Source organism: Palaemon carinicauda, chromosome 8, assembly GCF_036898095.1.
Source record: "Palaemon carinicauda isolate YSFRI2023 chromosome 8, ASM3689809v2, whole genome shotgun sequence".
NCBI lineage: Eukaryota > Metazoa > Arthropoda > Malacostraca > Decapoda > Palaemonidae > Palaemon > Palaemon carinicauda.
This window is the reverse complement of record NC_090732.1, coordinates 53,534,540-53,561,438: the sequence shown is the minus strand read 5'-3', so window position 1 is coordinate 53,561,438 and position 26,899 is coordinate 53,534,540. Positions and strand designations below refer to the sequence as shown.

Genomic DNA, 26,899 nt, shown 5'->3' with positions numbered 1-26,899 from the left:
TGATCTTTCATTTATACTGTTTTTTTCGCAATTTTATTTTTGGTACCGCTAATAACGCGAAAACGTTAAAAAAGTGCATTATGCATAAGTAGACTTCCTATTGAATGAATACATGTTCATCACTTCAGCAAAATTAAAGAGTAGCAACTATGATATTTTTGGAATAATAAACTAACCCTCTAGAAATTAGGATATATATATATATATATATATATATATATATATATATATATATATATATATATATATATATATATATATATATATATATATATATATATATATAATTTTCATAACAACCGCTACGTTACACCTTACTGCAAGAAATAACTTTGGTAATAATGCGAGAAATTTACGTGATGTCGGGTTAAGGGACAGGACCTGGAGGGAGGAACCACGGCAGGCCAGACGTATGACGAAAATGATAAGCTCGTAGTAGAGTAGTGTGTTGGGAACCTCCTTAGCTTTCGGTTGTGGACGCTCAAACTCACCCGTTGTGTGGTTCTCGTGTGGCGTTGTGTCTGTTTGAGTTCTTGATCGTTCTTTACAAGTACAACTCTTACGTATGTTTGAGTTCCATTCAGTGTTGTTTACAAACTCAACTCTTTCATGAGTCGGTTAGTGTAGTATTTAACGTTCCTTTTTAAAATGAACTACTATTAATGTCCTACCAATACAAAGTTGACATATTTACGAAAATCATTGATTCTTTCTAACGATTTAGTTACGGTTATACAAGATTTGTGTATATAAGCACTCCTATTAAAGCAGTGTTCGTTTAAAAATCCAATTATTAACTATGAAACTTCTGTGTTCATTTTGATATGACATTAGCATGACTCGTAAGCCAAGTGGAATTGTGGAGAATGAACTGATAAGAATGATAATCGTATCTTGTTATCTCGTATTTTTTCGTTTGTTTCATCAAAGGTCATGCCTGAATGTAACAACAAAATTGAACGTTGTCATAAAATCTTGCATTTAATTTGACTTCAAGAGTGACAGATTCCGATTAACATACGCGATAGCTTGAACAGCTTAATAGCTGCCGAAACTAGCATAGTCCTATTATCAGTGCATCATAGCTCGTAAATGTAACGCTAAGCCTTTTTGTTAAAAGTTTCGCAATAGTTTAAGTAACTGCCTTAAGGTACGAAGAGAGTCGTTTAGTAGTAGTGGTAGTATCAAATGTACAGTAGATAAGTAACGGTTGCTCTATATCGTAATTCTTATTACGCTTAGGTCTTATTTTATAGAAACACCGGTAAGAATATTTTGAATAGAACATGTCAACTTTGTGTTTTTAGGCCTCCCAACGCAAGAGCCCGTGTCTCGCATAAGGCAAGGCAATCTAAAACAAACGAATTTTAGGCTACATGCAAGTGAAGCCTGATTATTAGTGCGATATATACAATATTGTGGATTTCAGATATTATGTGGATTTCTTGGAAGTCATAGAGCATACACCAAACTTTGTGAAACTTTTGCTTCACTAACTACCAACTCACGTGATATTTCAAGCTATTCAACGCAATATGTCTTCCATCTTCAACAAGTTCAGGAAACACAAAGAAGGTTAGCAATACCTAGTTGATATTTTTTTTTTTATTTCACATATATGAATTTTCCAAGTGGTATATATGCTTGTGTAAACATGGGCGTTATTCCATACTTTGGTGTTGTAATCTGTTGCATCGTTTTCTGTTACTGCTACAGCGTTTTCTCTAAACTTATCTTTCCAAGGTACAAGAGTGCATCAAACTTTCATGGCTACAATAAGACTTTTAACCCAAAATTTTCACGGAATAGACCTGCTATTATGAAATATTCGTGGCATGTGTGTTCAAATATAAGTTAAGGTACGGCATTATACATTCATGGTTATTCACATTTTTTGTTGGGTAGGCCTACGTAGCTTCTAGGTCTATGTGTATAATTTCACTTATGGCAACGTTGCATTGTGATTATGATAATGATTTGCACACACACACACACACACACACATATATATATATATATATATATATATATATATATATATATATATATATATATATATATATACATATATATATACATATATATATGTATATATATATATACACATATATATATGTATATATATATATATATATATATATATATATATATATATATATATATATATATATATATATATATATATATTGTATAGTGTGTCACTTATTGTGCTTTTAAACTTGATATATATATATATATATATATATATATATATATATATATATATATATATATATATATATATATATATATATATATATATCATCTGTTACTAGTCTACTGCGGAACACAGGTTTCAGATATGTCCTTCCACTTGTATCAGTTTATGGTCTTTCTGTTAGTCCACGATCGCAAACTTCCTTAGTTCGTCAGTCCATCGCCTTCTCTTCCTTCCTCTGCTTCTTTTACTATCGCTAGGGACCCATTCCGTTATTCTTAATGTCCATCTATTCTGTGTCATTCTCATTATATGTGTTTCCTATGTTCATTTCATATTCTTACAAGTTATTAGAATATTCCCTAATTTAGTTTGCTCTCGTATCCATGTTACTCTTCTCCTGTCTCTTTGTGTTATTCCCATCATTATTCTTTCCATAGCTCTTTGAGTTGTAACTAGCTTATGTTTTAAGGATTTAGTAAGGCTCCAAGTTTCTAAAACGTAAGTTAATACTGGTAGGACCATTTGATTAAATCCTTTTCTTTTTAGAGAAAGGACATTCTACTTTTCATAATCTCATTTTGTTTACCAAATGCTCTTCATCCCATGCTTATCCTTCTTTTAATTTCGGTCTCGTGCCCTGGGGAAATACATACTGTCATTAACAGAGGCCCATCCATAACTCTTATTTGTTGTCTCTTTGCGTTTTCATTGAACATTATCATAGTTTTACTCATATTAGTTTTCAGCCCTACATTTCTACTTTCTCTATTTAAATCCTCTATCATCTAATGTAATTTTTCCCATGATTCACTAAACACAACCATGTCATCTGCAAATCTTAAGTTGTTAAGGTATTCCCCATTAATATTAATTCCTACATTTTCCCAATCTAAATTTTTAAAAACTTCTAGACATGCTGTGAATTATTGAGGAGAAATAGGATCTCCTTATCTAACTCCTGTCTCAATCGGAATTTTCTAACTATCTTTATGTAGTTTGAGGATTGTAATACTTCCTATATATCTTCAAGTGTTCTAAATAAGACTCTGCTATTCCGTGTTTTTGAAGGTCTTTCATTACTGCTGATGTTTTGCTAGAATCAAAAGTTTTCTCCTTGTCTATGAATGCCGTACGTAGTGGTTTGTCATACTCTTGATTTTTTCCATTTGCTGGTTAATTACATGGATATGCTTAATTGTTTAATACCCACTTCTAAATCGTGCCTGCACTCTTGGTTGATTAAAGTCTAGTTGTCTTTTTATTCGGACTAATATGTACTTTGCAAATGTTTTGTATATTATGGAGAGTAAACTTACGGGGGTGGGGGGAGGTGTGGGGTAATTTTTCACGTCTTTTGTGTTTTTGTGTATCTCTGTTTGTGAATTGGTATATATAATGGTAAAAAATTTTCAAGCTGTAGGTTTAAAGCATTCTTGCAGATATTTGTTGGGGGAATTCATCCAGTTTTACTGCTATGAAATCTCCTCTATCTGTTATTAAATCAAATGTTAGACCATCTTCTCTTGCTGCTTTACCTCTTTTAATGCTTTCTTTACTTCTCCTACTGTTACATTTGGTACAGGCCCTGGTGTTTCATTATTTTTATTGGTTAAGTTATTATTTATATCACTATTGTATAGCATTGTATAGAAGTCCTCTGCAATTTTTATCGCTCCTCTTTTGTTGATATTATTTCAATTTTCATTCTTTGAAGCCAATAGCTGTTGGCGCCCTGTTCCAAGTCTTCTTTTCACCAATTTGATTATTCTTCCTTTCTTTAGTGTTTCCTTAATTTTTGTCCGATTTTCTTTACGAGTATTTTGAGTTTTTAGTTTATTATATTGGATAGTATATATATATATATATATATATATATATATATATATATATATATATATATATATAATGTGTGTATATATATTATGTATATATATATATAAATAATGTGTGTATATATATTATGTATATATATATAATGTGTATATATATATATATATATATATATATATATATATATATATATATATATATATATATATATATATATATATATTATGTATGTATATGTGTATATATATATATATATATATATATATATATATATATATATAATGTATGTATATATGTATGTATATGTAAAGTACTTGACATTTTTTAACTAAGTTCCCAACGTCCGCTCTTTTAAAATATATGCAATGATGAATTCAGTACCGTCCAACTTTGAGTGTAACGAAATTGACGTGCATACACATAAATTGAGAAATTCCGTAGACTGTATTAAATTAACTTCATGAATGAGCATGGTGCCATTACGAAGCCATTAGCATCCAGTAATGCATGGCTATATTTGTGGAGACAAGGTCTTATGCTTGTAACATATTTTTCAGTTTGATCAACACCACAAACCCAAGGAATGTCTAATTAAAATTAGACTTTCCCATAAATACTGTATAACGCTCTAAGATAAATTCATCCTTAAGCTGCCGCTATTTTGTTGGTGAAAGCTTTCACACAACAGCCTCATACACCAGCAACCTGTCAAGCATGGTCTACCAAGATGTGTGGCACCTGTCAAACTCGCAAACACACAGCCAGTCATCTCCTCTCAGGCATGCACTCTCGCGCTTCCTGTATATTAGGGCCCATCCTTTTGCAGTACCCCTGTCGTCCTATCTATGCAACACCCAGCAATCCTTTCTCTCCTTTAACCACCTTACATTTTCAAACCATCCAATTTTCATCCAATTTTGTCTTTTATACTTCTGTGCATCTTCACATCTCACGCTCTCTCAATTCCTCTCACGGCGAAAACTTCATCTCTAGGTTACAGCTCCAACCGCTCTATGTTCTTTCATCGACGTTCGGCATTTACACATCTCTTACAAATGTGTTTTTCTGATTTGGAAGGAATTGTCCCATATTTATGACATTTGTCCCGTGTCCCGTATCGACCCGTTTCGTCCAGTATCTTTAATGTTTAAAAAATATACAATATACCAGTGAAATTTTGCAAAATACGGGGGTAAAGTAAAGGCTGCCACCCAACATTGGCTACAGTGTAGGCACATAATAAAAAGAAATAACCAGGCTGTAGTGCACATTCGATCGAAGTAACGTACCATGAGTAGAAATCAGTATTAAATTTTATAAGATGATAACAAGACATATACAAAAGTTTGTAAAATGATCGCTCAGTCGCCTTAGCTACGATGATGTCAATTTGATGTTTCATTATTTCACCAAAAAGAAAGCAGACTGTGTGTGTATTAGTGTATGTAGTTGTCTGCATAAACACACGCACACACTATATATATGTATGTATATATATATATAATATATATATATATATATATATATATATATATATATATATATATATATATATATATATATATATATATATATATATATATATAATCTATATATATATTATATATATAATATGTAGGCCTTTGTGTGTAGGGTATGTATGAAGCTATGTATATGTATGTATAAGCATGTATAGATGCACTTGTACCAATATACAGTGTATATATAATATATATATATATATATATATATATATATATATATATATATATATATATATGTATATATATATACAGTATATATATATATATATATATATATATATATATATATATATATATATATGTGTGTGTATGTATACTACAAAAATATTTTAAAAACGAAACGTTGATTGCCTTTATAACCAATGCAGTATTACTAAGTATCAATTAAAACATTAGATAACTGACTTCTGTAAGCTATGAATTAAACGGAATGGTAAAAGATATATACTGTAAGCTGTTGAATTTTAAAAATAAGTTTGAAATTGAAGAGCAAAGTAAATACAGAATATGCTTAGAAAATCGATAACCTAGATTTGATCGATATTGCTAATTAATTTATACCAAAGAACCAACTTCATCTGTATGCTTTTTGGTAAATTAATCAGGTGGGCCTATCGGTATGTTATGGTAGTCATTGAGTACAAATTGCAGTTGATCACATAGATATCGAAGGTATATGATATTTCCCTCTACAATATGCTGCCAGATGCCAATAAATGGCGTCTAAGGGTGTTTCCTTGTAAAAACTTTCGGGGGAAGGCCCCCAGACAACTGTCACAAGTGCAGTTTCAAATTCTAACGCTCCCCCAACGGAAAAACGCTTCCGATTTAGTTATCCTTTATTTCAGTTTTCAAAATCTGGTTCCCCTGATTATGCCAGAAGTGTAGTTTTCCGGTTTAGCCACGAGAATAGTTATAGATTGTTTCATATTATTGGAGCCAGGATGGCTACTGTAGGTTCGAGAACTTTCATATATTGTGGACTTGTTAACTCAAGGTAAGATGCAAATGAGAGTAGGAAGGTCCCACTATGCACAAATGTTACTTAGACCCATAGAAGTGATTTAAAGCGGGGGGGGGGGGGGGAGAGAAGCACATTCTAACTCCCATTGGGGGCGGGTGGGGAATCCAAGATGGCCGCCATCCAACCCAATCTACAGGGAAAAATTACCTAAATTTTGAACTAATTAAGATATAAAGATAAAGAAATAGTGTAATTGTAGGTTTTAGAGGGTGTTCTATAGGAATTGAAGGTAATTTATTACTTTCAAGGTCACATTCAAATAAGGTTAAGGTCAATTTTCAGTAAAATAGATATGATTGCAAAATTTAATTATAATATACAATGCCTTTGCTATTTCTGACAACATGGCACTAAAAGTATTTTATATTTGTAAGCTATTTATGCTTTTAAGATATTTTAATTTAGTCACATTGCAAAATATACATTATTGCAAAATTTTGCCTTTTACCCTAATTCCAATTGCTATAACCACATTTTATGGCATCAAGTTAAGATATTAAATTACCCCCCGCCCTCGCTTAACAGATCTATACTTACCAATAAATATTGTTCAATAATTTTAAGCCATTATCGTGGACTTATACTATATATATTTTACAATGTGATGCTTTGTCATGTGGATTAAACAGTTCATCCTAAAAATGTATGATAGCCAATCTATTAACTCCAATATGGGAAAAGTATATCCTTTGCTAAGTAGACAGAGATAATGAGACATTAAAATGCCCAGCAAATACTAGTGAATTTATAGTCTGTCAAAGTAAGGTAGAAATAAACGAAGTTTTAAAAGAAGCTTATACCCCTGTGATTGAAAATGCATTTAAATTACATGAGCTTAATAGCTTGCCTATTGCCATAGTTGTAACACAAGTTGCCTCATACACAAATTATGAAGTTTTTCTTACGCTTCAAAACCCCGTGTATTGCTATAAATCAAAAGGTTGAAAGAGCCCAAAATTCAAAGCGTGTTTATAATGGAGAGGAACATTCAACATAAAAATTGCGATCATCTGATTCCTTTGAAATTGATGGAAATAAATGTGAGTGTTTTCTATAGGACGGTGGAGGAAAAATAATGTACCGTGCATCAACATTTGACATTTATTATAAGGTTAGAAAATGTGCATTCAACATTGGTAATGAAGAGCTCATTGGATAGCTATCAGCTGGTGACATGGTGGCACAAGACAGGAGTATCACCTTAAATGGCTTTCTAAGCTGTTCAGAGAAGCAAGAATTATTCCAACAAACAAAATTGATGCAGATTACACTGCAACTATTGCGAAAGCATAGGCCTTCTCTGAATTGATTGAATACCTAGAAAGTCGTAGAGAATACAAGCATATAATATCCATGGGTGAAATCTATCATCTATACCTTTCAAGGTTGACATCTCTTGGTTTAACTGAGCTACACATTTATCACACTCGCCTACGTCAACAAATACTCGCATCTGTACCAGATTTGACAGAGGTGAAAAATCAGTCGGGTCGATATGATCTTGTGCATGATGAAGCCTTGTCAGCAGTCATGTCGGAGTACAAGATCGGCACAGATGAAGGTATTCTAATTTTATCTAACGCAGAAAAAACAATAAGACATACAAGCCTAAAAAAGAAGCTAAATTCACTCCCCCATCTCAGGTTCAGTCTGTTGATCCAATACTGTTGGCTTTCATGCAGATGTTTCTTGATGGTCCAAGAATATATGAAGGTATGAATAAGGAAGTGAATGCAAAATTCTAATCATGTACAGTACCACTTACATTAGCACAATTGCTCTCTTCCAATCTAGTTAGCCAACGCTTATCCAAATCAGGATCTAATCCTCGTCATTTTAAAGAATGGGAAAGACCTGTTGCCTTCTACAAGACTGCAAAGGTATACTTAAGCACAGGACAAGAAGAAATTGTAGACACTTCATAGAGAAGGATTGTCCATCTCCTTTGATCGATTGAGATCAATATCCATTCACTTATTTAATTCTGTAATTGAATTCTGGGAGAAAATGGGTGTAGTTGTTCCACACACCATGCGGAATGGAGCATTCACTTCAGGAGCTTTCGACAATTTTGACCACAACTTCACATCTATGACAAACAGGTCAATATTTCATGGTACGGGATTCTTCATCACACAACACAATGTCAGTGACTTGATGCCCCTATATGTACAGATATTCTCAGCCAATCAGCTGTTGGAAAAAAGAATCACCTCTACCAGCATTTTATACATGCCTGCCTGAGATTTCATTCAACAAAAAGGAAACATTAATGGGCCAGATTCGGGAAAAAGCTCACTTGTTCCAAGTTCACCACCTCTTGGGGAGCTTTTACTTGGTGAGTACAACTGACTTGAACGTGATCATCAAAAATCTTAGGGAATGGATTTTATGGGGGGCCAGGGTTCATACCATGGACTATCTTGCAATGTTCTTTGTGACTGCAAAGGCCACTGCAACAGTAAAAACCAGTGAGATTGACTATGCCTTTGGTAATAAGTTAATAATTCTTACATCATTGTTCAACAGTTGAATATTAAAATAACACTATAATATTTTGATAATTGTTTTTCTGGTGGCTATCTTAAGATCATTTATGCAGTAATTGATAACTATGATCGTCCATAATCCAAAGTTAGATTTATTAAGGTGAATATTACTTAACTAATTTACATGAATGCATGAATTTATAAGCACAAAATAATTAAATAAAAACATATTTGAATGTGGATAAAGGTTCCCAATATAATTTTTTTTTTTTTAAATAAGACTTTATGTAAATAGGCCTGTAAAGAAACGATTAATTTTAATTTAAGTTAACGAAGATGGAATTTATAGTCTACAGACTCTACACACTGACTAAGGCGAGATCTATCATATTTTTGTTAATAATATAATTGAAAATTGACTTTGACCTTGTTATTTGGATGTGACCTTGACTTTGAAAGTACTAAATGACCTTCAATTCTTAGAGAACGACCTCTAAAACCCACAATTGTACTATTTTATCTTTCTATTTGAATTAGTTCAAAATTTATACCATTTTGTCCCTGTAAGCTAGGTAGAATGGTGGCCATCTTGGATTCCCCAACCCTCCCCCAATGGGGGTTGGAATGCGTCTCCCTCCCTTAAATCACTTCTATAGGTTTAAGGAACATTTGTGCTCATTGGGACCTTCCTACTCTCATTTGCACCTTACCACAAATTTTATGGAGTTAACATGTCCACTAGTATTCGACCCCAAGACTAAACATCTAGCTCCCACTGGACATCCGAAAGACTGAAGATATTAAGGTTTTCAAGAAGAAACTGAAGACTTCTTGTTTTCGAATTGCTTAGGATGTGAATTTCACAATGAACAAGAAATATGCTGTGATACGCTAAATATCTAAGAATGTATACGATAAACTGATCTTGTAGGTCCCGTAGGGCACAGGGTTCTCCTATGTGATAGGACAAAAACGGCCCTTAAAGTAATATAATCCACAGATGGAGCTGCTAGACCCATGTCCTTTTTTTCAGTACAGGGTGTGTTGATTGTTGAAAACCACAAACCTTACAATTGAATATATATATATATATATATATATATATATATATATGTATATATATATATTTATATATATATATATATATATATATATATATGTATGTATATATATATATATATATATATATATATATATATATATATATATATATATATATATATATTCATTGCATTGGTCTAAGATTTCCTCTCCAATCTCCTTACAACGTGTTTCACGTAGGACCAAGATATCCAAACTATATTTCATAAATTCGTTCTGCACGTCTTGCTGTAACTTCCCAATCTCATTCATGGTTCTAACATTCCAATTTTTCCTTAGTATTTATAAACAGAGATTCTTAGCACCCCTCTAAGCCCAGGACTGGGACCATTCTGTCATTTTCTCTTTCTATTGACTGATTAAATCCAAAGAGAATTCATTGGCAAGATTCTTCAAAGGATATCCACTTCCTTGTGATGCACAGTGCTTATCTAACTAGGAAATTGACCCCTGCCGGTCCATACTAATTCCAGTAAGGTCTCCGGCAGGCATCAGGAGTTGTAGCTGAAGAGACCTCTTGTCTATTGCCTTAAACTCTATCCATCACCTTGCTGTCAGGGACTCTTAGGGAGGAGGGGCATTAGTTCTCGCTACTCCACCAGGTTGCTTATCTGCTTATATTACTGTTGGCAAACATGGGTTACTAAGATGTACCGCCCAGCACGGTATCATATATATTATATATACAGGTGTATATATATATATATATATATATATATATATGTATGTGTGTGTATATATATATATATATATATGTATGTATATATATATATATATATATATATATATATATATATATATATATATATATACACATACATACATCGCCTAGCACGACATTATATATATATATATATATATATATATATATATATATATATATATATATATATATATATATATATATATATATATATATATATATATATATATATATATATATATATATATATATATATATATATATATACACATCGCCTAGCACGACATTATATATACAGGTATATATATATATATATATATATATATATATATATATATATATATATATATATATATATATATATATATATATATATATATATATATATAAGTTTGTGTACATTGCGCATATGCATGAGGACATTTGTAACCCAACGTATCTGTGGAATTGTACACTACATCCTTTTTAAAAAGACAGCTTCTTTTATCCTCCCACTTGAAATATTATAAAACACCACTGTAATTTTATGTCTTCTTTTCCACATAGGCAGCCGTCTAAAATATATACTATCGCAGAAAAAGAAAAAAAAATTAGTTGGGAGATTTTTATTCGCAAATTTCCTAAAAGAAAACTTATTCGTTTGATTTGCTGCTTGTCTCCTTTTAGTATTTCCGTTGAAAGTGCTTGGTTATTGCGGTAGTTAATTATTTTTTTGTTTAGAATTCGTTAATATGTTTTTAAATCATATGTATACGATAGAACGAATATATATACAAAAATGTACTGCTGTTGTTATACGGATATTGTAGAAAGGGTGAATGAAACATTCTCTGAGAACCAATTGCACATTATCTTTTCTTTGATTTTATTAATTACGAAAACAATTGATGAAAATTATTTTCAATGTTTGAAATGTAATTCTACCACCATGGCCTGTGCTGTCAACCCTCATTTCTTTTTGAATCGTTAATTTTTAATTTCAATTTAAGAATAAATTCATCTGAAGATTCCAATGAAATGTCAATCAGTGTGAATTGATGGTTTCTTTAAATGATCCCGTGATCAAAATTTTTCTTTATTTTGTAATGGTTACTTTAAGAAAACGATAGACTGAATGGGAGATTTTCAACCATGATTTTTCCAAGATAATTGCAGATTAACGGCGAGAAACCTGTCTTGCCACGCTCTGATAATTTGATCTAATTTGAAAACCGTAAAGACAGCTGCGAATAAAAGTGATTCCAGAAATTAAGTTTTCTGTATTCGGCCTATAATAATTAGGCCTATTCTATTTCGGTATCGTGGAAGGACTTCGGTGCTGTCGCTCTGGTTAAAAGTCAGGGTAAAACTCACCCTATTTCTTATTTATTAATTTGTTTTAAGACATTCAGTTTAAAATTTTTCACTCTGTATTGAGTATGTGTATTTTGTTTAGATTAGAATATTTTGTTACTGTCAAGATAAATTTAATTTATTATGAGTGAGATTATCCACGATTTCCGGTAAAGACGTTGTGGTCAATGTTGCTTTTGTACAATACTTTGGTTAATTGAATGTAAACCAAAATCTTATGCCAGCACTGATTTCAGAACATTTGAAATAACCCGATTTTATTTATTTCGAATGTTATGTTTTCTGGATTATGAAAAAAGCAGATTGCATCGGAAGGTAATTTATCTTCTTTTGACCTTTCTCTTCATTTACATATGAAGTTAGTAGTTCATTCATGCAATGTATCCGATAACTCGGTAAATATTGATGATGTGATAATAATAACACTACTGATCATGTTGAAAATAGGTACGTATCCTTACAAGGGCTGCAGTACAAGATGAAATTAAACTATTATACTTAACATGACACAAGATGAAAATATTCCAATATATGTGCATATCGCAGACTGCAGCTGTAGACCAATTAATTGATTAGTGGTCCGGTTACTTAATTTTTTGTCGCATTCTCTTTCAACAGAAAATTTCTCACTAATTACGGGTATTTATAACGCCTTTGAATAATATCTGTCATGATAAAGTATAAAGCCATTAAAAAATTCTTGTCATCCAACATTTTTTTTAGAGATTACTATGAAGAAAGTTTGTTGTGATTTGTTATAGCTCCATTTTAGACGAATTTTGTCAAGATGGTTAAAATAATTAAGTTGATTTTGAAAATGTTATCAGATTAAACCTATTTTGTCATTCGAGCACGAGCGGAATTTTTCAGTTGTCCGTCGACATTATAAGTGCAATTACATTATTTTTTTTTTTTTCGTTCCGTTAGTTCTAATTACCATGGAAGTTTTCTGAATGCTATAGAAACTGTGAATGAGTTTTTTTTATTGGAGATGGAGTACTTGGCGATGACTGGTGTATTTTACATCTTGAATTCTCTGTCTGTATCAACTCCAGTGATTCCTCTTTCTCGATGTTTATGTTGTCTCGTTTAGCGAAGTCTCGATCGTGTGCTGGCGTGTACTGAGATGGCTGTCGTGTTTACCCAGATCATTTGTCGATAGTTGGGTACGCATCTGGCTAAGGGAGCGATTCAGATATCCTTGTAAAAGCGATTCTTGAAGATCACCAAAAATATGTCCTTCAAATTGATCAAGATCGAGATGAAATTCATCTACGGGTTGTGTTCATAATAATTACGTAAATATTATGTATATAATGTTCTCGGACCATTTTGGTTATATCATTACAATTGGGCGCATTGCCCCTACAATTCTGCTGTAAAACCATTACCATTGCCCGCACCTTCACATTAATATTGCGCGCATTTTGAAAAGAACGTTAATTCCATTTTTTCCACAGCTCTATATATCAATGAATTTCAGTGGTTATTAAAGTAATTTAATTCTATTTAACTTTTTTTTTTATTTCAATTGCAATGATTTTTCATGTCAATGCATAATAATAATTGTTGGCTTAACTAATTTCATGCCAGCTTCATTCAGTTTAGCTTTACTTTTTTTCATTTCCTCAGGTTTTTCACGTCAATAAAAAATACAAAAGTTATTATCTGAGAAGTTGATGTTTATCTTACGGGTAAATGCCGATTATATATAAAACATTTATTCAAAATGTAGAGTAAATTTCTACGAATTTCGATGACAATAAAGCAAACACAAGAGGTAAATAGTGTCCAAGATTAAATCCGTGAATAGTGTACAATTGCTCAAAATATTTTGGACTGCATTTGAAAGACAATGCAGCGATATTCAAATTGCATGAAAATATTATAATTACATGCTCATTACTATTAGGCAAACATAATTTTCCTCTTTTATTAGTTTCCAACTCTATGACTTGGGTAGAGTTGGAAACTTTGTACGTCTCTTTTTGTACTGTTGATTGCCATTGTTGAATTTTTCAAACGTTTCTCTTCCAGATATTCGTCAACATATCGTAATTAGCTTCAACTTATCTTCTTGGGTCTTGTGCATATGTCACCCTCTTCACAGATGTTCTCAAGTGAATGAATACACGATCCACTGATTATAGTTGTACAGCTATATTCGATTCTTAGTCTTCCTTTGCCGGTTTTCTCTGTACAACGCTATGAAATTTCCAATGGTTTAAGAATTCTATTGACCCTGTATCCATCGTGATTCAAGGATTTCATTCCTTTTCCAGTTTTAAAGGTTTAAAGGCTGCTCATGAATGGCAGAGGCAAGGGACAGTGACATTGCCGTATCAAGCAAGACGATGCCCTGGAGACTAACTCCAAGGAGGGCCAGGCAATAGCTGCTGATGACTCAGCAGATAGACTTATAAGGTCTCACAACCTCTCCCCCCCATCCTTAGCTCACAAGGATGGTGAGGTTGCAGCGACCATAGGAACTAACGAGTTTGAGCGGGACTCGAAGCACTGTCTGGCAATCACCAGGTAAGGACGCTACCACCAGGCCACCACAACCATGCTGTTGATTTCGGATAAAAAGAGAGAATTTATTGGGACTAACGTACCTTCATTCAAGTGAATACATTTTATAAAGTGTAGGGTGGTTTGCCAAAAAGTTACTATAAGAAAAAAGGTGAACAGAGGCCGGTAACTGTGATGGATTAAAATGCGCGATCATAAACCTTCTTGATCCCTAAACGCTCGCAAATGTAATAGGCTCGTTCCATTTTGAATTTTTTGCAGATGTTTGATAACTAATTCTTAGTTCTTAAGATAAGTTATTGTATGTTTTTATTTTTGTATTTGCAGGACGGCTATTTTGACTATTTCATTCTCATCCGCCAAGGTGATCTCGCCTTTCAGTGACTGATCAATTATTTCGTTTGTATTACTTAATTTTCCGTATTCAATCTCTCTCTCTCTCTCTCTCTCTCTCTCTCTCTCTCTCTCTCTCTCTCTCTCTCTCTCTCTCTCTCTCTCTCTCTTAATTTTTTTTATGATTGAATCTTAGTATCTGATCTTTAGTTATAAATTTTACATGTTTGTTAGAGGTAGGCGATGTGCCATTATTCTCAAGTCCCTAATCAATTCCTTTACGATTAAGGTGGCTACGTAACCAATGTTTCAAGGCGATACTTGTAATAGCTTGTGACGCAGTCTTGAATCAAAATATTTATCCTCCATTGGTAGATACAGGTACACTCATTTGTAAAGAAAGGATTTTTTTATTGCCTAACATTCTGTTGTATCCCAGTAGAGAATTTTGTTTTATTTTCGGGTTATATTTTTTCAAATGTTCTCGGCAAGATTGCTAGACTGTCTTATTCAAATGGCGAGGACTTGTTATGAATGCAGCTAATTATAATGATTCATCATAGACATGCTTGCATCCATATCGACTGGAAAGTTTGCACATACATTGGAAGAGATTTAGGTGTGGAGTTACATGTCATTCATATATATATATATATATATATATATATATATATATATATATATTTATATATATATGTGTATATATATACATAAATATGTATGTATGTGTATATATATGTATATATATATATATATGTGTGTATATATATATATATATATATACTGTATATATATATATATATATATATATATATATATATATATATATATATATACAGTATATATATATATATATATATATACTGTATATATATATATATATATATATATATATATATATATATATATACTGTATATATATATACATATATATATATACAATATATATATATATATATATATATATATATATATATATATATATATATATATATATATAGCATAATTTAGAGAAAGGTGAAACGTTTTTTCTACCCTTTGGTTTTATATAGCCTTGTAGGTGTTTTGATTTTTTTTCCGTTTTAACCACTAGTATGTTATCGTTTGTAAATCGCCTTATATATGATATACGACAGAAATATCTGGTGTTTGAGGGACGTTCACTCTGAAGTCATTGACCTTCATATTTCTGTGCAAGTTCGATGTATAGTCTGATTTATTTTGTCATACGGCTTCTCGAGAAACTGAATTCGTAAAATGAGAAATCATAGTCTCACGTGCTAATAGGATATGTATTCAGTAACTTTAAGCTCTTTTAGTATGCAAGTATTATGCGAATGTTTGGCCTAAAAAAAATTAAAACTAAGTTGTATTTGAGAAAATATGTTTAATCGATTAAAATGATAGTTTTGGCAATATTCCTAGCAATATTTTTTTCTAATTTTATCTTATCCATGCAACGGAACTTGAATACCATCATGTTCTTTTGCATGTTTTGATTGATAACAGCCTGAGGAATAGTTAGTTTGAATTTCTTTGTCCAATGTTCAGGTTTCCATGCCTTAACCGAGTACTTATTAGATAGGCTGGAATTATTCATAACCACAACATAATCGCAGTCGCTTCTTCTTAACATTATTATGCTATTGCATCCCAGTTTCACTGTGTAAAGTAGTTTCTTCATTTATGTTATATATGGGATTTAAAGTTTTCAGTGGCACATGTGTAGGTTTATAGTTAAAAAATCTTGAATCCATTTTTACGAAGTTTTTTTTTTCTATAAGATAAATAAATTTCGGCTTTACCCAAAGTTTATTTTTTTTATTTTTCTTCAATTACATAGGGGATTCTCTCTTAGAAATTTGCAACTTAAAGGTTTACAGAAATACTTTGTTGGATTTTCTCCCATTATTTTAGACTCATACTATTATGAGGTGTTTATAAAAGAAATGTATTGATGCCCATTACCTTTATGTTTTATACCCGATAGTTTACATGTGTTTCCTCCGGTAACTCGCACTTTCTATATATTATGTACATTAGTGTACGTTCATTGCTTCCGGAATTTGTATAGATGTAAGAAATATAATGTAAAGGGAAGACTATCCTTTGTTGTTCCCCATGCTCTAAATTGAATCAATTACCCGTTTAATAAATTAAGCGAATTCGTAGAACTTCATGAAAGTGCAGAAGGCCATGTGCTTTAAAGAAGACATATAATCGTAAAGGCAATATATAGTTGAGCAAAGTGCTAAAAATCTGTATATCTATGACCTTAATTTTGATGACTATCTCATATGGAAAGGTATAGTGATATTTGATTTTAACCAGCTAAAAATAATTTTAACGTTTTCTTATTGTTTTGCCGTTTTTAAATATACTGCTGTAAATTACATGTACTTCACTTTAGAAAAAGCAGAGAACACAGAAATAGTTCATAATAGACAAAAATTAATTTAAGGCCTATTGGACAATGTATAGAGATACAGCATGAAACCATATATTTATGAGTTAATATATTGGGGTTTTGTGTGGTGTTGAAAGAATTTTTATTCCTTTGAATTGATATTTTGGTTACAGATAACGTATAGAAAGTCCTTTATTCTTTGCTCATTTCAGCTCATCATTTTTACCTTTGACTTTTTTCATGAGGGGGAATTTTTCTTTTAAATATACAATGATACCAGAATGGGCATTCAGGTATGGAAAATAACTTTACATAAACCAGTCAAATAGAAATATTCTTATAAACAGTAATTAAATTCATTTCCGTTTAAGTCTTGTACAGTAGAATGGGCTCTCACCAAAAGTCTTGAAAGTCCATTAGAAGACGAAGTTAAGGAAGGGAACATAGAGCTATAGTTATGTATAACATTGTTATGGGTAGGTCTCAAGACATCTGACCTGTGATAATCTTGAATTATATATCAGCCTCAGAAAGGAAAATTAAAGACTTGACCGGAGTTCTTACTTTATCTTTTGCTTTACGTTCTCATTCTTAACTTACTTTCTGGGGCCTTTAAAACCCTCTAGGTGAAAATCCTCTTCGTGTTTAGAGGAAAATCCTATTCTGAAGTTTTTGTCTACAGCACCTCCAAGGAACGAGAAAGGAACGAGCATTTGGTAGGTTTATTGTAATATCTTTAAAAAAAATTGAAAATATTAGGAAATAAAGAGCGACCGTAGTGCATGGATTTGTGAAAACCAGATCTGGCTGAGTAGGATGTTATCCACTCTTGCCTCTCCTCAGAGAGAAATTGTGTAGTTTTAAGTCCCATCTGACTTGAAAAGAAAAAATTAATACTGGAAAGTGACTAGAATAAGAATTGCCAGGGTAGTTGTGTGAGGAATTATACTGAAAACCCATGGTTAGCCTTTTGCTATACCTCTATTCCAGCATCTTTTCTTCCATCTTGTCCAACTGTTTAACTTTTACTTGCTTCAGGAAATTGCGGGGTTTTCCTCCCAGTTGCACGTGGGATCTGAGTTGCCTCCCAGACCTAATTGTAGAGCATGGTGAGCCAAATATGTAAATCTATTCCAATTTATCATTATCTGTGAATAAAAACGACAAAATTTTTATCATTGAATCTGGATTTGTTAGACTGGAAAAAGCAGAACATTCCGCAAAATAATATGGATATAGCACAAGACCTTTACATACTCTGTAATGAAGAATGTAAATTTGTAATTCTAGAAAATATCGGCAAAAAAAATTTCTTAAGAAAATTATAGTAAATCGCGTATCATGAAAGCAGATATGAAAAATTCAATAATTGTTACGGACAAAATTATATACATGAAAAATGTAATCATATCTATCTGATGCTCTACAGCTTGATTTTTTAAAAAAAACTAAAATTAGGGTAGTGTTTAGATATAACAGCAGGCACAGAATATGATGGTTAAAATTAGCCCTAGAAATGATATAATTTATAAAATCTCATTTTAAGATTTTAATTTACTTTTTGTTTTTAAAAAATCTAAAGACATATCCATAGGAACTAAAGTGCCTGAAAATGTCTTAAAAAGTACACAAATAATGTTTTGGAATTACAGTAAGTCAAATATGACCGTAGGATTCATTTGGGGAAAAACTGGCACAGCAATCTAAGTTAATAAATTTACCCCGTGCAATATACTGGAAACATTGATAATTACCAGTAGTAAAGTTCAAATCCTAGTTGTAAGCTGTTTAATGGCCATTGAACCTTCGTTATCGTCTCTTCTTAGATCCGAATTATCTGAGTTTAAGAAACTGACCTCGTTGCGAAATCATGTTTTGTGTAATTTCAGTGAATCGGAGTTTTATTTTATTGCGGTTTGACGATATCAATAAGACAGAAATACTTGCTCCAGTTAAGTTTTACACAAACTCACACACACACACACACACACATATATATATATATATATATATATATATATGTATATATATGCATATATATATATATATATATATATATATATATGTGTGTGTGTGTGTGTCTGTGTGTTTATTTGTATATCACACACACACACACACATATATATATATATATATTTATTTATATATATATATATATATATATATATATATATATATATATATATATATATATATATAATGTCTCGTGTCGACGGATAATGAGACATCAGAGCATGGGGTTTTTTCACATTATTATAAAAATATTCGTGAATGCATTTTACACAGCCCGATACTCTTCAGACGAGTACTTTCTTGTTCAAATGATCGCTTGAGTGGTACTGCTTACCCCTTGGAACAAGTAAATGCAATGTTGCTCTGTCAATATGCTGATTTTTTGGGAATATCCACTGTGATGAAAATATACTGTCACCAATAGTCATACAACACGTCACCTATCAGACTTAATTCACTTCACCTATAACAGAGTTCAGTGATCGCATGCAACAATTCATGACAGTCATAGTACTCTTAAAAAGGTCATTAATCTCACTGTAAAAAATACATACTTCTACATATTTTTCATACAAGGATTGGGACATATATATGTATACATATATATATATATGTATATACTGTATATATATATACACTGTATATATATATATATATATATATATATATATATATATATATATATATATATATGAATTCAGGAAGTGGCTATGGTGTAAGAATTGCTTATAGAATTATTGATGAAATATCAACTAGGGCAAAGAAGAAGAAGCATAAACCCATCAAAAAGAGAGATGGCTCTGTTATAGCAACAGAAGATGAAGAAAGACAACGTTGGATGAAACACTTTAGTGAGGTTATGAATAGGACATATGCAGGGAATAATTTGATTGATATACTTGAAGCTGATGAAGACGTTGATGTGTCCACGAATGAATCCAGTATGTTTGAAGTCGAAGCTATCCTCGAAAAACTAAAGAGATGGAAAGCCCCAAGTTACGATGGAATAACTGCCGAGATGATACTGGCCGGAACTGAGGTGACTCCCAGACTATTTACAAGATTATTTTGTAGAATGTGGCATGAAGAGGCAAAACCTGATGAATGGGAGTTAGGAGTGTTGGTGAAAATAGCTAGAAAAGGAGACCTGACTGATTGCAATATTTACAGAGGCATAACACTTATGTCAGTTATGAAAATATTTAGTATGCTTATTCTTAGTAGACTGGAGAGAAAGATTGATGAACAAGCAGGATTTAGAAAAGGCAGAAGTTGCACTGACCAAATTTTCATTTTGAGACATGTTGTACAGCAATGCGTAGAATATAGAAATCACCTTTTGATGGTATTTGTGGACTAAAAAAAGTCTTTGATGGTGTGCACCGGCCAGTTTTATGGAGAGTCCTGCATTATTATGGTATTCCTCTTAAATGTGTAAATTTGATTAAGGTGGTTCATGAGCATAGCAAGTGCAAAGTTAATGTTAATGGAGTCTTATCAAGTGAGTTTCCAGTGAACAGCGGAATACTCCAAGGGAATGTGTTGTCACCTATGTTGTTTATCCTCCTCATGGACTTTGTAATGTGTAGAACAGTCAGAGATGGTGGAGAAGGATTGGACTGAAATGGTGATAGGAATTTAGCAGACCTATAGTATGCTGATGATGCTGTCATTCTTAGAAGAACATCACATGATTTGCAATGCTTGCTTACCAGAATGCATGAAATATCACAGGAAGTTGGGCTGAAGGTAGATTGAAGAAAGACAGAGAGGATGAGAACGGAGTATGCAATGGAAGATGAAATATCATTGGAAGGAGAAAGGATTAATGAGGTAGAATTATTAAGGCATATAGGAACTATGATCTCCAGTACAGGGTCTTTAGAATTGGAGTTTAGTGAGAGATTGAAAAAGCAAATCAGACAATGGCTAGGATAAGTAAAATTTAGAAATCAAATCGCCTATAATTGCATATAAAAATCAGACCATATATCAGTTTAATGAGATCGGTGTTACTCTATGGACATGAGTCATGGTATGACAATGAAACAATCTCCAATAGATTTAGTAGATTTGAGAATAAAGCCCTCAGAAGGATATTGAGAGTTAAATGGCAGGACAGGATTAGAAATGAAACTATAAGAGAGATTACTCGAGTGCCATATGTGGATGAAATCATGATGAGGGGTAGATGGAGATGGTTTGGGCATGCTCTTCGCACTCCCCAAGAGAGATTAGTTCACCAAACGTTCAGCTGGGCTCCACAAGGGACTAGAAGAATAGGAAGACCCAGGCCCACATGGCTAAGGACTATAAAGCGCGAAGTTGGAGATGATGAATGGAGAAGTATTGAATTAAAAGCTCAAGACAGAGATGGCTGGTGAAATATAACCCAGGCCCCTTGCGTCAATAGGCGTAGGAGCTGATGATGATACACATACATACACATATAGATATAATATATATATATATATATATATATATATATATATATATATTCGATATTTATAATCTTTTATTTGTTTATTTATTTATATATATATATATATATATATATATATATATATATATATATATATATATATATATATATAGAGAGAGAGAGAGAGAGAGAGAGAGAGAGAGAGAGAGAGAGAGAGAGAGAGAGAGAGAGAGAGATTGCAGTTCGTGTTTAGGTATACGTTTGTTACAAGTAGTATTTTATTCTTTTTGAATATAACCTGAGTGCTAGGTTAGTTTATATGTTGCCTAGGCATTTCACCTTAATACCTCGCCATGTCGTAATGTCGTTCTTAAATGTTCACAGCTGCATCTGTATTTCGGTACAGGTGTTTGTCACTTATTTTCATTATGGTAATAGTTCAGGAAAATCATCATGAGAAATGTATATGATAAAATGTCATACTTTTCCCTGATGATATTTCATACTTTTCCTGAATTTTTATAGGAATGTTATTTTTTAATGTAGTCCTGTATCAGTTGATGGCACCGTCTGTGTCTTCGTTCTTTCCATGGATATATATAGTGTTTACAGCATATGTTTGCATTTGCTTGTACATGTCAATTGCATAGTCTATATATAAATGAACACAGAAATTTGCATATATATTTTTTCACTAAATGCCTATCCCCCTGGGGAAAGTGAAGAAGCCGGAAGACCATTGCCTGCTGGTTACTTTGAAAATCGGTGTGATGTTGCTACCCCAACCACCTTTTTTTTTTTTTTTTTTTTTTTTCCAGCAGATGGACCTCTGAGCCATAGTCCGGATCTTGCTAGGTAATAGAAGTTGTCATCAAAATGTTTATCACTTAACTAAGATGGCCGTCGGCCCATCCATAGCTCGGGGATGGTAATGTCGTATTTTAGTGGATTATACCAAACTTGACTGCGGATTTGGTCCGAACCCTGCTGTAGAAGTCTCTAGCAAAAAGCTGTTGCAATGTTAAGCTGTTATCGCCGTTATGAGGTGTTACAGAGAAAAAAAATAACAGCAGCAAGGAAGCAGTCACCAAAAGATTTATCTTTCTCCAGATTTATGGATAAACTTCCTGTGCAGAAAAAAATTCCCCAACAAATGAAGCATCTCAAATCCCCTTTTTATACACTGCTATTCACCCTAGTTTTGTATGCACTCTAGCACTTACCGAGGCCCTTCTTTCAAGTTGATTTATCATATGCTTTCCTCATCTTCATTCAAGCGCTTGTGGAATATTCGTTGTTTCCACGTACCTATCGTTGTCCATTCTTTCCACATGACTGTACCATCTTAAAATGCTCTTATCCATACTATCATCTACTCTCACTGTTCTACCACCTTTGGATTTTTACACTTTAATTCTATCAAATCTTATTTCACCACAAATGCTATGTGAAGAGTTTTTCTAATAATTTTATACCATTTTACTCTAATCACCATTCAACATTAAGCCTTAGCCTCATTAGACAATTCAAGAATTGCTAATATTTAGCATATTTTTGCTACCTTTTTTTTATTCACCTATTCTGTGATGGACTTCTCCTCTCATCTAACTATCATCTGTTATATTTGCTCTTAGATAATTAATTGAATGAGCCATATTTACAGTACTCTCCTCCATTTATATGGATATCCAATATTCCATCCCGTTAGTTCTAATTTGTACCACCTTTACCTTACTCTTGCTCATATTTACTCTCAACTTCCTCCTTTTGTAAATGCTGAAAATTTTACCTGCTTCTAAAATGTCTCTTCATTGTCCCCCAACGATCAAGCATCATATGTAAACCTGTTTCATTCCACAGTCCAGTTACAACTATTATCTCTATTTTTATATCTACATCCACTGTCCTTTCTCAGACTTTTTAAATCACTCCTTTCATACAGATCTTAAATCTAAGTCATGATACACCCTTGTCTCGGACCACTTCCACACCAAAAATAATAAGTCTTTTGCATACAAACTTTCACACATGCTTTACTTCCACCATAAAAACGTATAATCACTCCACAACTTATCATTTTTACCATACATTCTCTGCACCCACCTCATTGCCTATTTAAGAAAAATGTCTCGAGGTCCTTCCAAGCCATGTACAGCCATTTCCCTTTCCTATAAATATTCTCATTTGTGTAACACTTCTATAACAAACAATTGACCCACATAACCTCTTCCATGTCAAAACCCACAGTGATCTTCCATCAATCTTTTTACCACCTGTTTTACTTTCTGTCCAAATCCCATCATTTGACTAATTTACTGAATAGCATTTTGTCCCTTTAATTCTTAAAATCCATCTTGTCCACCTATATCTTCATGCAACAGAACATTTAGTCTTCTCATCCATTCATTTGGAACCTTCCCCTTATCCAGGAATACCTTACAAACCATAGTTAACCACTCAAAAACTATCACTACCATACCATAGCTACCTGTTTGAAGTTTCATTAGTTTAGGGTCTCCTTTCAACCTTTTATTTACTTTTCTTACACCACCAAGAGTTGATTCCACTGGTTTTTTAAACCTTTTACAACTTTTAAGTTTTTCATCTATCGGCTTTGTCTCTCCTATTCTCCACATTCGACAAATCTTCAAAATACAATGTGTACCCCCAAAAATAATACTCTATCGGACCAGTCTTCCTTTGGCTTCAAATGGAATCTCTTCACTTGATTTTGCTTATTCTACTTTTAGATTAATTTGTGCATTAGCCTTTTAACTACATCATCTATCATCTGCTCTTTCATACAACAGTTCCTAAAGTTATATTTTCCTCATCCCACCACTTACTATTATCATTCCATCTTTATGCCCTCAGATATGCTACTTACTATATCATTTCATCTTTAAGCCATCATATATGCACACAACTACTCCATATTGTCCCCGTGTTGACCTCGTTATGGAATTTTGAAGATACACCATTTATGCCTTCCACATCAGTTTCATTAATCCTAGCCCACAGTTCATCTATTTTCTCTATATATTTCCCTTACTTCCATTGTATCCAACTTCATTCTCTTAATTTCATATACAGAATCTTTTTCACATTTTCCTCAACCATGTCTGCCAGAACTTTAGCTTCAACAAGATAATAATGAGATATACCTCCAGTTACTCCTTTTATCACTATTACACCTGCCAACTTCCTCTTTGAACTACTTTGTACAGAAATACTAGCTAACAAACATTTGTTTCCCAAGTATATTACTAATATTAATCATTAAAAACCATGTATTTCCAGCAATAGTTACTTTAAGAATGCATTTTTTTGCAGTATTCTTTCAATAACTACTAACAATATCATCATTCTCTGTCAACCATCCAATGATAAACAAATGGTGTTTTTCTAAAATTTATTGAATTAGGGGAAAACTGAAAGATCTGATAAATCTTTACTGACCTATTGATACTGTAAATGATGACTGGTTGATGAAAATTGTGGAAGGTACAGCATATTCAAAAGAATCTAATCATGTTTATTTTTTGTCCAAGTTCTTTATTTCTTATATCATTGTCCCCATATCAATTCAACGATCTGGTCTTAATTTACATTTGTAAAATGATAGAATATCCTCCATCTTTTTAACACCACTCCAGTCTTTACAAGAGTTTTTTGCAGGTAGGCTATTACTTATTACATGTATACTAGGACATCTCCCTGTGGAAAATATTGCAACCAAATTGATCATTTAGCAGTAAATATGAAATATATAAATTCACTACTGGATGTCATATCTCGACGCGGAGCTGATACATGAAGTGACCACCAACTTGTCTCAACACTTAGACACAAGTTGAAGACCAGGAGAGCTAATGTAAACCTACCTCCCAGATATGCCATTGAAGAGCTAAGATAACAAAGTAGTTAGTGAAAAGGACGATTACATTATAGAGTGCAGGAACAGATTTACAGTCTTAGAGATGTTACCTGATGAAGGAGTAGATGGGTGTGAATATTCTTTGCCAAAAAATTGAAGAAATGTTTCAGTAATCTGACTCCATCACAATTGGGCAGGAAAGTGGAGCAAGACGAAAGAAAAGGATGAGTTGTGAAACATGGAAACTGATAGAGAAAAGAAGTATTGCAAATCCTAACTTTTAAATCATTAAAGGAAAACAGTCTTGTTCTGACCTTATTATGATCTGAATATATGAGACTTGATAGTGAAGTAAAGAGATGTTGTAGAAGAGACAGAAAAAGGTTCATAGATTCTACTGCTCATAAGACAGAACATAATCTAAATATAGGAGATGGAAGAAGTACAGTATAAGATGTGCATATGAGGGTATTAAGGAAATCACTGGAAAGAAGAGGAAGGGAGGTAGTTATCTATCAGGAATAAAAATGGACATCTTCTAATAAAGGAATTTGAAATCAAAGCTGGATGGAAAGAACACTTTGAAGAGGCACTAAATAGGCCACCCCCACCAAACGAGGAAGATATCCTTGATGCTCAGCATTACCTTCTTATAGATGTAAGTGACATTAGACTGACAGTGGTCGTTTTAGCAATGAAACAACAGAAAAACTGTTAGTCACTAGGATTGGACGGTATTTCACCTAAAATGTTGAAGACATGTTTTTCAACGCCCATTTTGTTCTGTGAATTATTCAATTATATGTGGCAAAATGAAGTCACACCTATTGAAGGGAGAAGGAAAGTGGTTATGTACCCAAGAAGGGAGATTTGAGAGACTGTGGGAATTGGCGAGGGATCACATTGTCACCAGTAGGTATTATTTTTTTTTCCAAGGTAATATTGAATAGAATAGAAACTAGTAGATAGAGTACTTCAAAAAGAGCAAGCAGGTTTCAGAAAGGATAGAGGATGGTACAAACAGACTTATTCTACGACCATTAGCTGTAACGACTAAAATCACCTCTTTTTATGCTTTGGGGATTTTGAGAA

The 26,899-nt window shown here is 32.6% G+C and overlaps 1 long non-coding RNA gene across 3 annotated transcripts in view; it reads left to right on the top strand.

Moving 5' to 3' along the window:
• Positions 1 to 447: 447 nt before the first annotated feature.
• LOC137644893 (uncharacterized) overlaps positions 448 to 26,899 on the top strand; it is a 264,782-nt gene continuing 238,330 nt past the window's right edge. The window contains exons 1-2 of one of the 3 annotated variants that reach the window (XR_011045229.1): positions 448 to 563; positions 1,430 to 1,575. This is a non-coding gene — a long non-coding RNA (uncharacterized lncRNA). Of the gene's footprint in view, positions 564 to 1,256; positions 1,576 to 26,899 lie in introns of all 3 variants that reach the window. The other 2 variants (XR_011045227.1, XR_011045228.1) reach the window with 2 other exon arrangements.